Raw genomic sequence first — 12,572 nt, 5'->3', positions numbered from 1 at the left:
GATCGTTGTGTGGAAGCCTTAGAGGCTTGGTTGGTATGACTTGAGTTCCTAGCTCCGATAGTACGGGAGTAGTCCTCAGATTTGAGGAATCACGATAGTCACATGCATACGATGACTGGCTTGGGTCTGTGTGAAAGGTGACTGTGTCACAGACACATCATCTTAAGCATTATCCAGTGTAGTTGGAGTATGTAGCGAGGACGGTGTGTTCTAAAAAGAGGATCCATCCCCTTTTAGCACACGATAGAGGTATCTCCCACACACTTGAAGATGTGTTAACGGTATGTAAAATCGTGGTCACAGTTGTTAATCGAATAAAAAAAGCTATTTTCTATGTCGAGAAACTTGGCGTAACGCGATCTCAAGTATTAAGCATAGACGCCTAGTCTAGCATGGGACCCGACACCTAATTCCATGCCCTAGACCAAGGCCAGGAGGCGATAGACGGAAGGACTATACCCGTATGGACTCGAGAGCCTAAATGTTCACTCGATAATTCACCTAATCTCTAATGCCATGGACCATTGCTAGACGACCACCCATGGTGAAGGGCTTTCTTGATTAAGGGATAATCAAGATTTATGAATTAAATAGGATTTAATTAATAATAGTCTTAGATACTAGCCCAAGTCTAGCTGAAAGGTGAACCTAAAGAGTCACACATAAATCACCGAAAAGGAACAAGAAATTAATTTAGAATTAATTCCACAAGTAATCGAATTACTTAAAAAGAGAGAAAGATCCATTGGATCGAAAAGGGCCTAAGAATAAATTAATGACATTAATTTATATTTGGACTTGTCCTTATAATTTAATAAGTTGGATCTTATTAATATTAAGAATAATTTGGGCTTATGTATTTAATTAGATTAAATACAAATTGGCTCAATCAAATTAGATTTTTATTAAATTGGGTTTAGATAAAAAATTCATTGGGCTTGTGATTTTTAAAGGTAAAAATCAGCCAATCCACTAATTTGGGTCCTATGGAAAAATCCATGGAAGGAAATAAATTGATAGCAAATTGTATTTTTGGAAGGTGCAATTCTAGCCATTTTGGGGAATGCTTTATTTGGAATAAAGAAAAATATGTAGATAATAGAATGTATTTAAAAATATTTTTAATTATCAAACAAGGTATATATATGTGTAACATAATTATTTATGAAATAATTATAACTACAACTACACAATACAAAAAAAAATCCCTCCTCTCTTCCTAGCCATCCGGTCACCCCTCTCTCTCAATGCACTTGGTGTATTTTTTTTCTCATTCTCTTCTAACAAAGAGAACATAGAGATTCCAACTCCGGTATGCTGTGGACAAATTAGAGAGCTGCTACGTTGGAGCCTGAAGTGAAGGATATTTTAAGCGATCGTGAAAAACGAAAGGTATTTTTTTTTTCAGTCTTGTTTTTTTCGGTTTTGATACTTTTTATATCAGCCCCATGTATGTTTTTATTTTTGTAAGTTAAATGCTCAGGTACTCCAAGGGTATACCCCTTAGATTCGTTTAATTCTCTCATATATTTTTCGTTATTGTGCGTTATGTTTTATCACTTCCGCTAGTGCGTTCCTAGGTTCTACCACGCGATCCTTCAGCACGCACGCAGGTAGGGAAGCTAGCGCATAGCCTGGGCCGCGCAGCAGGCAGGCCGTGTGCGCAAGTACGATGAAAGCGCGTGCTGCAAGGCCGACGGTCGACGGTTGGGCCATTTTTCACTATTCTTCGAAAATTTAATTTTCTGGATTTTTTTTTTCATTATTAATTGTGCTGATTTCAATTTATTTTGGATAAAATTGGATTTTGTTAAAAATTGATTGCAGAATTAATTGGATTTATTATGTGCATTGGATGCACATATTTTTTATCATCCTTTAATTGCAAATTGCGAAATTGTATTTTCTTCGTATAGTTTATTTTGTGATATTAGATATCTTGGATTGTAATATTACGTGGGATGTATATTATGAAATGTATATATGGATGATCACGTAGCCCACGACCTCTTGTATGTTTATGTTTATGGTTGGAATGTTGTCTTCTCTCTCTGTCTCGTTTTTAGCCTTGGAATAATAAGGTTTGCTATCTCCCTCCTTTTGTACTCACCCCGAATTTTGATCAGGGTTTCCTTTAAATATAATGAGAGTAGTATAGAAATTTTGGTGAGGTTTTTATTTTAAAGCAAGCCCATGGAGAAGAAGGTCCACGGAGGAGGAGGACCATGGAAAAGTTACAAAGCCCATCTACATATTGATGGATAAATTACTTTTATAATAGCATAGGGCCATCTTAGACTGACCACAGACTCATTGCGGGCTCAGTGGGTTGCATAGGTTGGGCTCGTGATTATCCCATAGGAATATGTTTAATTATTTTGTATGCGATGCATTTAATACTTTCTTTTAAATGCATTTATATATTTGACATTTGTGCATACAAACAATAATGTGTTTAGGTCTCAATCAACACTCAAAATTAACTCTCACTTGGTTGGACCAAGTTAAGTGTTAGGGCCCAAAATGGACTTTGATCAAAATACTTTGATCTGTCAAAAAGTTTCCATCCACAATAATGTGGTGGGAAGCTGCCACTATCCAAGTGTGGTCACACGAGTCGTGGCACATTTGGACTAAAGGCAAGCTGTATCATTATTGTGAACAAAGAAACACACTCACTGTTTTCCTATTTCACGAGTCGTGGGGGACGATAGTTGAGGTGAGATTTGGTTGTTGCATTTAGCCCAATGCTAATTAAATATTAAGCCCACAATGGACTTGGATCGAAATGGCATTTCGATCTGTCCAGGCCTTCCATCCATAACAATATCATGAGGATGCTACCGCTATCCAAATATGGTCTTTAGAGTCGTGGCACATTTGGAATACAAGGAAAGCTATACTATTGTTATGAACAAAGAACACACTCATTGTTTTCCTGTCGCACGGGTCATGGGGGGTAACAATTGAGGTGTGATTTGGTTGATGGGTTGGGCTTAACACCAAGTTGCATGATTCCGTTGGAGTCCTTGAGATTCTATGAAGAAGTGAGGCAAAATATCTTGAAAATCTCATGGAATGAGAATGTCATCAGTTGCCTCCCACAAGGCGTTTTCCATGTGAATCGTAAAAGCAGGCATGGTAAATTGTTCTTTTGGATTTCAAGCCCACTAAGAAAGGATTTCTCAAAACCCAATTTGATAGTAGTAGGATTTTGTAGAAATAGTGGGTGGGGTTAACGACTAAAAGACCAAGTCTTAACTCAAACTCAATATACTATGATCTATTTATTGTTTCTGCTCTGTGTTTAGAGTGCACGTTTTAGATCCGTTTTCCAGTTTTATATTTTAGATTTATTTGATGGAACACAATCAATTAAATTTGCTTCGAAAATTAAAGGATTGCCCTCGATTTTCGAACCTAGCTTATGTTATAAAAAGCCACTTCCATGGACTTGTGAAAGGAGTCCTTACTTAAAGAATGTTTGACGTTCGGGATTAATGAAAGAATCGGTATAGCCCGGGAACGCGGCAGAAGCGTGAAATAAAAAGTTATTTAAAACTATTCAAAGGGGCGTTCACTTTGAAATTCCCTAGAGCTTGGTGTTTGTCAAAAGTATAATAATAAACAAATAACAATGCTAGACAAGTGGCTAGAGGATGAAACAAAAATATAGAAACAAAATTGAAACCTTACCTTTTGTTTCTATAGTTGAGCAGCAACGTGCATTGTTCCCTTTACGTTCTTCCGTTCACTTTAGGATCCAAATTAGAACCCCTCTAATTTGTCCACAACACACTAAGAAAGAGATATAGTTCTTGTTCTATTGCTAGATAGAACAAAGAACTAGAAGAAATAACAACTCCAAAAAAGTACTATTGATTAGTGCATTTGGAATGTTTTATGTTCTAAATTGAATTCAATTGAATATAAAACAAAAGGAGAACATTTTTTTTGGAGAGAAAAATGGAGCAAAATTTCGTGGCTAATGTTATTGGTTATGCATGATATGTGTGTAGTTTTTATATATTACATACAATTGAATTCAAAATTGAATAACCACCAAATTTGCCTCCAAGACAACCTATACACACACATGCACATAACCTTCAACCATGATGAAGATAATGGAGTTCAACCATGATGAAAATAACCACTCCATTATCTTCATCATGGTTAGGAGTTTCAATTTCTCCTTAACTTGCTCCAACCACCCTCAAATGGGCTTGGACTTCAAATATGTACCGGGCTCGATTTAATCAAATTAAATCACGTCCAACCAAAGTCCATTAGATAATAATTAATTAAATTAATTTTAGCCCAACTAAGTCCAAAGATTTATTTAATCCAATTAAATAATTCTAAGCCCAAACTCTAATTAATTGATTCAATCAATTAATTAAGCCAAACTAATTAAATTAATCTAAATAATTTAAAGGTGTTAAACTCAAAATGAAATAATCTAATTAGTTAATTCTTGAGCCATCCATCAAATGGATTATTAAATAAATGATCCAATTATTTATATATATTCTCTTTGAATTAACTTAATCTAATTAAATTAATTTGTTTCTTCTCGAATTAATTCCACCAATTCCATAGTGATTTGTGTGTGGCTCTTTAGGTTCACCTTCAGCTAGACTTGAACATTATGTCCAACACAAATAATTAATTAAATTATTTCTAATTAACCATTAATAGAAAACGCCCATCACCATTGGTGGCCGTCTAGCAACTACTAGAGACTAGGTGAATGCTGGCGTGAACAATTAGGCTCTCGAGTTCCATACAGGTACAGTCCTTCCGTCGACCATCTCCCGACCTTAGTCTAAGGCATAGAATTGGGCGTCGGTTCCCATCCTGGACCAGGCAATTATACTAAATACTTGAGACGCGTTGATCTATTGATCGGCAAAGGAAACTATTTCCTATTCGACCAATTATTATGGCTATAGACTTAGAGAGTCTAAACCATCTCAAAGCGCATAGTAGATATATCCATCATATACTGATAAGGGATGGATTCTATCTTGAAATCCACCATCCTCAATACATAATCCGACTGCACTGGAAAAGACTTATAATGACCATATCGAAGATATAGTCATCTCTCGCCAGATCCAAGATATCGCCATCATATGCATGCGACTGCCATGATTCCTCAAGTCCAAGGACTAATCTTGTACTATCGGAGCCGAGAATTCAAGTCATACTGACCAAGCCTCCAAGGTTTCCATATGACGTATCCCGCGAGTCAGTTTTATCAGCTAACAACCTTGTCAACTAATCCACTAAAATTGCATAGACATTCCATGTCTGTCGCCCATGAAACACGACACTCATCCAATGAATTCAATACTTAGTGCAAGTCTCTATAGGACTCTCGATGCCCAGTCTCGAGGTCCACGACTTGGAACGTTTCAGACCAACCCTCAAAAGTTGGTTTTATAGCTGCTATCCAATGCGCAACCCAACTACATGGGTTATTCAATTGGTCTGTGGGCATTTGTTGCGACGTTAAAACACCGTTCAACGTAAATAATAAGCACAACAAATACACGATGCCACAAATGAATGCTCACTACATTCATCAACATTATATCACATTAATAAAGATTGTTAAATGGTTTTCAAAACCACCAATTGGATTGGCGATTTTGGTAACCATTTAGCAATTTAGTGGGAATTGTTGAAAAATCTAACCAGAATGGAATTCTCACTCGTTGGAGTTCTTCCTCACAGTGCAACAATTGAACGGTGTCTCTGATAAGGGAGGGATCGAACCTTATTGGACTTGGTTCGATTGATCTTTCACTAATGTGAGGAGTAGCTCCTTGTGGAATCAACTGAAGAGACACATCAATCAAATGTAGCAAACATCATTTATAATCGAATTCTTCCACTAACTCACTATATTCCAGCCTCCTAAGGGATGACTAGAATACCTTAGTTACCTAATGGGTACAGGTTTCATAGTTTGAGTAATCAATTGGATTATGATTCGAAGACATAAGGAGAAGCGATGTAGGACATCAGGTTGGATGAATGGCTTAGATCCATGAGATTCGACATGGAGTACAAACTAAGTTTGAAACTTCCTGTATCTAGAATATTCGTGTAGACAAGGTCAGGCAGGGTATGGCTCAGGTCGAGAATGAGTTAGAAGGTCAGTGGGAGCTTAGTTGTGTTCTTAGTGTTTTACGTGTGAACGTCTTACTCATTTGGAATGATGTGAAGATGTTGGGAAACACTGAAGCACAAATATTATTCAAGCAATTCTCCATGAAGGAATTGGATTCCATTCCTTATCATAGGGTTAAGCCATCCAAGAATCAGTCTTCGAGGACTGATGAGGAGCTTAGAAAGATGTTTGACATCCTTTATGTCTTTTGCCGTTGACAACATGGGTATGTGTCTGATGCACTAGGCCGAATATTGTGTGTGCTTTGAGCACAACTATGGATATCAGGATTGTAACGATAAGGCATTGCATAGGACTCAAAATTACTCTTTAGTACCTGAATAAGGATTAAAGAAATGTTCTTGATGCAAGTCAATAAAGAGTTGATTCTGGAAGGTATGGCGACACTAGTTTCCAGTTATATGTGACAGGTGGCTAGTTTCAATTTAAATGTACATTCAGACTTAATCGTGATGTGGTGGCTTGGAATGATTTCAAGCGGGCTGCCACAATAGTTTTCACCATGGAAGTCAAACGTATAGTGATATGTTGCTCAAGAGGTTTTTTGAATGAAAATCCACATCTAATGGTTGAATGTGGAGCCTAGCACGGCCAAGCCAGTAGTTTTCTAGAGGATAACAAATAGGCAATGGAACAAGGAGAAGGGCCAAGATCACATCACTGATTCAATGAATATTCTTAGACTCCACCATCAGGTTGGACCAATAGTAGGAAGAGGTGACGTGATGTTGGACCGCGTCATTTCAGCAGAAAATATGGTAGACCCGTGAGACCAAGCAAGTAACGCATATTGCTCACTCACATAAGTCTGAGGGATATGGGCGATTGACTCAAGTGGGAGATTATTATAAATAGTGACCAGAAAGCCAATTGTTGGCGGTTTTGGGAACCATAAATGTGATATTATCTTGACGAATATAGTAAGCATTCATCTGCAGCACCATGTATTTGTTGTGCTTACTATTTACATGGAACGGTGTCAAAACGTCACAACATATACCCACCGACCAATTGAATAACCCATGTAGTTGGATTGCGCATTGAATGGCAGCTATGAAACGAACTTCTGAGGATTGATCTAAAAAACTCCAAGTCGAGGACTTCGAGACTAGGCATCGAGAGTCCTATAGAGACTTGCACTAAATATTGCATTCATTGGATGAGTGCCGTGTTTCATCAGCGACAAACATAGGATATCTATGCAATTTTAGTAAATTAGTTGATAAGGTTGTTAATTGATTGAACTGACTCGTGGGAATCATTATATGGAAATCTCGGAGGCTTAGTCGGTATGACTTGAATTTTCGGCTCCGATAGTACAGGATTCTCGCATGCATATGGAAATCTCGCATGCATATGGAAATCTCGCATGCATATGATGGCTGTATCTCGGATTTGATGAGGGATGATTGTGTCTTCGATGTAGTCATTATAAGCCTTTTCTAGTGTAGTCGGATTATCTATTCAGGACGGTGGTTTTCAACATAGAATTTTTCCCTTATCAGTATATTATGGATATATCTCCTATGCGCTCTGAGATGGTTTAGACTCTCTAAGTCTATGGTCATAGCGATTGGTCAAATAGAAAATGGTTTCCTTTGTCATTCAATTGAGTAAACAAATTTTAAGTACTCAGCATAGTTGTCTGGTCAAGGATGGTAACCGATGCCCAATTCTATGCCCTAAACTAAGGTCAGGAGATGGTCGACGAAAGGACCGTACCTGTATGGAACTCGAGAGCCTAAATGTTCACGCCAATATTCACATACTCTCTAGTGTCATGGACCGTTGCTAGACGGTCACCCATAGTGACGGGTGTTTTTGATTAATGGTTAATTAAAAATAATAAATTTAATTTAAGTTAATTAATTATTTGTGCTGGACACCATGTCCAAGTCTAGTTGAAGGTGAATATAAAGAGTCACACACAAATCACTATGTAATTGGTGGAATTAATATTGAATTAATTCGAGCATAAATGAATCAATTGAATTGAATTGAATTAATTCAAGGAGAATATATAAATATTTAGATAATTTATTTAATAATTCATTTCATGGATGACTCAAGAATTAATTAATTTTGGGCTTAAGACCTTTAAATTAAATGGGTTAATTTATTTCGTTTTTCTTAATTAATTGATTGGATCAATTAATTATTAATTGGATTAAATGAATCTTTGAACATAATTTGGCTAAAATTATTTTAATTGATTATTATAATGGACTTTGGTTGGGCTCGACTTGATTTGATTATATCAAATCCGGTGCATACTTCCAGGCCCATTTGAGGGTAGTTGGAGCGAGCTAAGAAGAAGTTGAAACTCCTCACCATGATGAACACTATGGAGTGGTCATTTCATCATTGTTAAAAGTTATATGTATGTGTGTGTATAGTCGCCTTGGAGGGCAAACTTGGTAGTAATTGAATTTTGAATTCAATTGTACGTAATATGCAACCCTACACACATCATGTATGACCAGCGCCTAAGCCACAAAATTTGCTCTTTTTCTATCCAAAAATATTCTCATCTTTGTTCTACATTGAATTGAATTCAAGTTAGCATATAAAACATTCCAAAAGCACTAAAAAATAATGTTAGTATGGAGTTATTTTTCTTCTTGTTCTTTGTTTTGTGTATTAATAGAAAAGAATTATATCTCTTCCTTAGTGTGCTGTGGACAAATTAGAGGGGTTCTAATTTGGATCCTAAAGTGAACGGAATGGGAGAACGTAAAGGAAACCAATGCACATTGCTGCACAACTATAGACACAAAAAAAGGTAAAGTTTGATTTTGTTTCTATGCTTTTTGTTTCATCCTCTAGCCACTTGTCTAGAATGTTTATATATTGATTATTATGCTTTTGACAACACACCCCTTTGAATCGTTTTAATTATTTTTTATTTCACGCTTCCGACGCGTTCCTTGGCCTTACTGATTCTTTCAGGTATATATATGTATATTAGTTATTTGGAATAACTAATTTTCTACATCCTAACTCCACCTCTCGGCCGCCCCTCTTGAATACACACTTGGTGTGTATTTTTCTCCCTAATTTTCTTCTAGAAAAGAGAGTTGAGGGATCCCGATTCCGGTGTGGACGCAACTTTAGAGAGTTACTACGTTAAAGCCTTGGCTGAACGGATGAAATGAAGGAGGTGCGAAATAAATCAAAGAGGTAATTTTGATTTACAATTTTTGAAACTCATTTTTATTCAACCAATAGGCCCGTTAATTTTATTATTGTTGTTTATTATTATTAACTACATCGAACGCCCGGGAACTCCAAGGTTACACCCCTTGGAACTATTGTTTTATTATGTTTCCATTTTAATTTTACGCATTTATATCAGTGCTTTCGCTTACGCGTTCCCAAGCCGATCTACTCGCACTTTGAGGTGCCTTTCAATTGTGTCACAAACATTATCATCATAAGTTTTTGTCCAGTACAATTGGAGTATTTAGCAATGACGGTGAGTTTCACGAAGAGGATCCGTCCCCTATCAGTATGTGACAAAGGTATCGCCTATGCACTTGGAGATGCATTCATGCTTTTTGAATCCATGGCTACAGTCGTTCATCCAATAGGAAAAGGAGGTTCCTATGTCGAGAAACTTTGGCGTAACACAATCTCAAGTATTAAGCATAGATGCCTAGTCTAGGATAGAAAACCTCACCTAACTGCATGCCGTAGACTAAGGCCGGGAGGCGGTAGACAGAAGGATCTTACCCGTATGGACTCGAAAGTCTAAATGTTCACACAGTAATTCACCTAGTCTCTAGTGCTATGGACCGTTGCTAGACGGCCCCCATGGTTACGGGCTTTCTTGAATAAGGGTTAATCAAGAATTATTTCAAATTGGATGTAATTATTAAAAGTGTTAGACACTAGCCAGAGTCTAGTTGAAATGTGAATCTAAAGAGTCACACACAAATTATCGGAAAGAAACCATAAGTAATTGGATTACATACGAAGAGGTATCCATTGGATGAAAAAAAGGCCCCATAATGGTATTAATTTCTATTGGGCTTGTCCTTATAATTTAATAAGCTGGATCTTATTAAATAATAAGGATAATTTGGGCTTATAAATTTAATCAGATTAATTACAAGTTGAGCTCAATTAAATTGAGTTTTTATTAAATTGGATTTAAATAAAATTCACTGGGCTTGTATTTTTAAGAAAAAGAATTGGCCAAGCCTAATTGTTTTGAGCTCATAAAAAATTTCATGGAAGGAAATAAATGGCTAGTAAATTATAATTTTGGAAAGTGCAATTCTAGCCATTTTGGAATCTCTTTATTTGGAATAAAGAGAAATATGCCTTATAGATAATAGGATGTATTTAGAAACATTCTTAATTATAAAACAAGGTATATATATATAAAATATAAATATCTTGAAAATAATTATGATCATTGTTACACAACCAAAAAAATGAAATCCCCTCTTCCACCAAGAGAATTCAGCCGCCACTCTCTTTGTGCACTATGTTGCAATTTTTTCTCTTCTATCAAAGAGGACGTAGAGATCTTGACTTCGGTATGGTGTGAACGAATTAGAGGGCTGCAATGTTGGAGCCTCAAGTGAAGATCAAGCGATAGGTACCGTTGTTCACCCTCTTTATATTCGGTTTTATAGTTTTGCATCAGTCCCATGTTCGTTTATTTTATATTACATGGAACGTTTGGGAACTTCAAGGGTACACCCCTTGGATTCGTTATTTCTATGCGCTTTAATTTTGTTATTATGCGGTTTTATTTTACCGCTTCCACTAGCTAGTTTTTCGGCCATACCTAGGAATCCTTCACATTAGACCCGTGCTATTTTCTCACACATCACTCCTATTCATAATTTCTATTGTTTTTGTTGTTTAATACTTATAACTTTAAATTTAATTGAAAAAAATCAAGATTCAAACACAGAATTAACTCTATAACTAACATTGTTTTTTGAAATTTTTTATCACAAAAATTAATAAATATCTTTAATTATGAATAATATTATTTATTTATTAAAAAATTAATTCAAAATTAACTCAAAAATTTTCCTCCCAATTTTTAATAAGACAAATTTTCATTTCCCCCTCTTTCTTTTCCTCTCTCTTTTCGCCCTCTCTCTCTCTCTCTCTCTCTCTTCCCTCTTCCCTCTCCCTCCCATCCCTCTTCCCTCTCCCTCCCCCTCCCTTCATTTTCACTGCCTTTCTCTTCAACTCTCTTCTTTTTTCTTTCTTCCCCTGGGCCACCCTCCTTCCTCTTCACTTTTTCTTTTTCTTCTCCTCTTCTCTTTTTCTTTTTTCTTTCTCTTCTCCTCTTTTCAGTTTGTTTCTTCCGCAGTCGTTGACCCACCACTGCCGTCAACCATTCGTCGCCTCAGCCGGCTTCCTTCCTCTTCTCTTTTTCTTTGCTCTTTCTCTTCTCCTCTTCTTCTCTTCTCTCTTTCTTTCCGTCGTCGCCGTCTCTCTGCCGCCCCAGGTATTTATTTTATAGTTTTTTGTAATTTTCTTTACTTTTACAGATTTTAAATTTTTTTTATGAGCTTTTAGAATTTTTACACATTTTAGGTTTTTACAGTTAATATGTACTGATTTAATTAACCTTTTACACATTTTATTTTTCATTACAATTTTTTTTTTTGACTCCATCATCGTCCATGTATTTATTTTATTTTTACTAATCTTTATAGATTATGAGTTGTTATGTATATTGAATTACTGGTATATTAAGTTGTTTGGTAAATTGATATGTTGGTACATTGATTTTTTGGTATATTAAGTTGTTTGTATATTATGAGTTGTTTGTTATATTGATTTTTTGGTATATTGAGTTTATTGATATTTTTGTTTTTTAAAAAACCACCCGAAGGTGGGGAGAGTTTTTTGGAGTCCTCTTCCCTTCTATATTAAATCAAATGAGGCTCCAAATTTAAAATGGGGAGAACTAACTCCCGAGAGATGCCTAGAAAGCCATAAATAAGGAGTACTAATTACAAACAAGAATTGTCAAAATGTGAACAAGGAGTACTACTTCCTTCCCATGGTAGATAAAGAAAGCGTAACTAAGAGTTCTACGCCTAAGCTCGAAGACAAAAGTTAGTGACCTAAGCTCGAAGATAAAGCTTCAAAGTGTCAAAAGAAATTAACCATGTCCTAAATAAGCATAAGTCAGGAGTCCCTTGCAAGAAGAGATCAACCAAAGCAAGCCAAAAAAGGGGGTACCTCTAACGGACAAGTTCTAATTACAACTAATCAAAAGAGGTGCAAATAAATGACACTGTGGCAAGCAGTAGGAGGGAGAGCAACTCCTTTACGATTGTAAGCAAATGACCTAAAGCATGGACTAGTGAGAATCATTTTGCAAGAGTGCATC

The sequence above is a fragment of the Sesamum indicum genome, linkage group LG4, assembly GCF_026168435.1.
Source record: "Sesamum indicum cultivar Baizhima isolate 11 linkage group LG4, ASM2616843v1, whole genome shotgun sequence".
Taxonomy (NCBI): Eukaryota; Viridiplantae; Streptophyta; class Magnoliopsida; order Lamiales; family Pedaliaceae; genus Sesamum; species Sesamum indicum.
The sequence above is the reverse complement of the archived record's forward strand: the minus strand, read 5'-3'. Positions refer to the sequence as shown.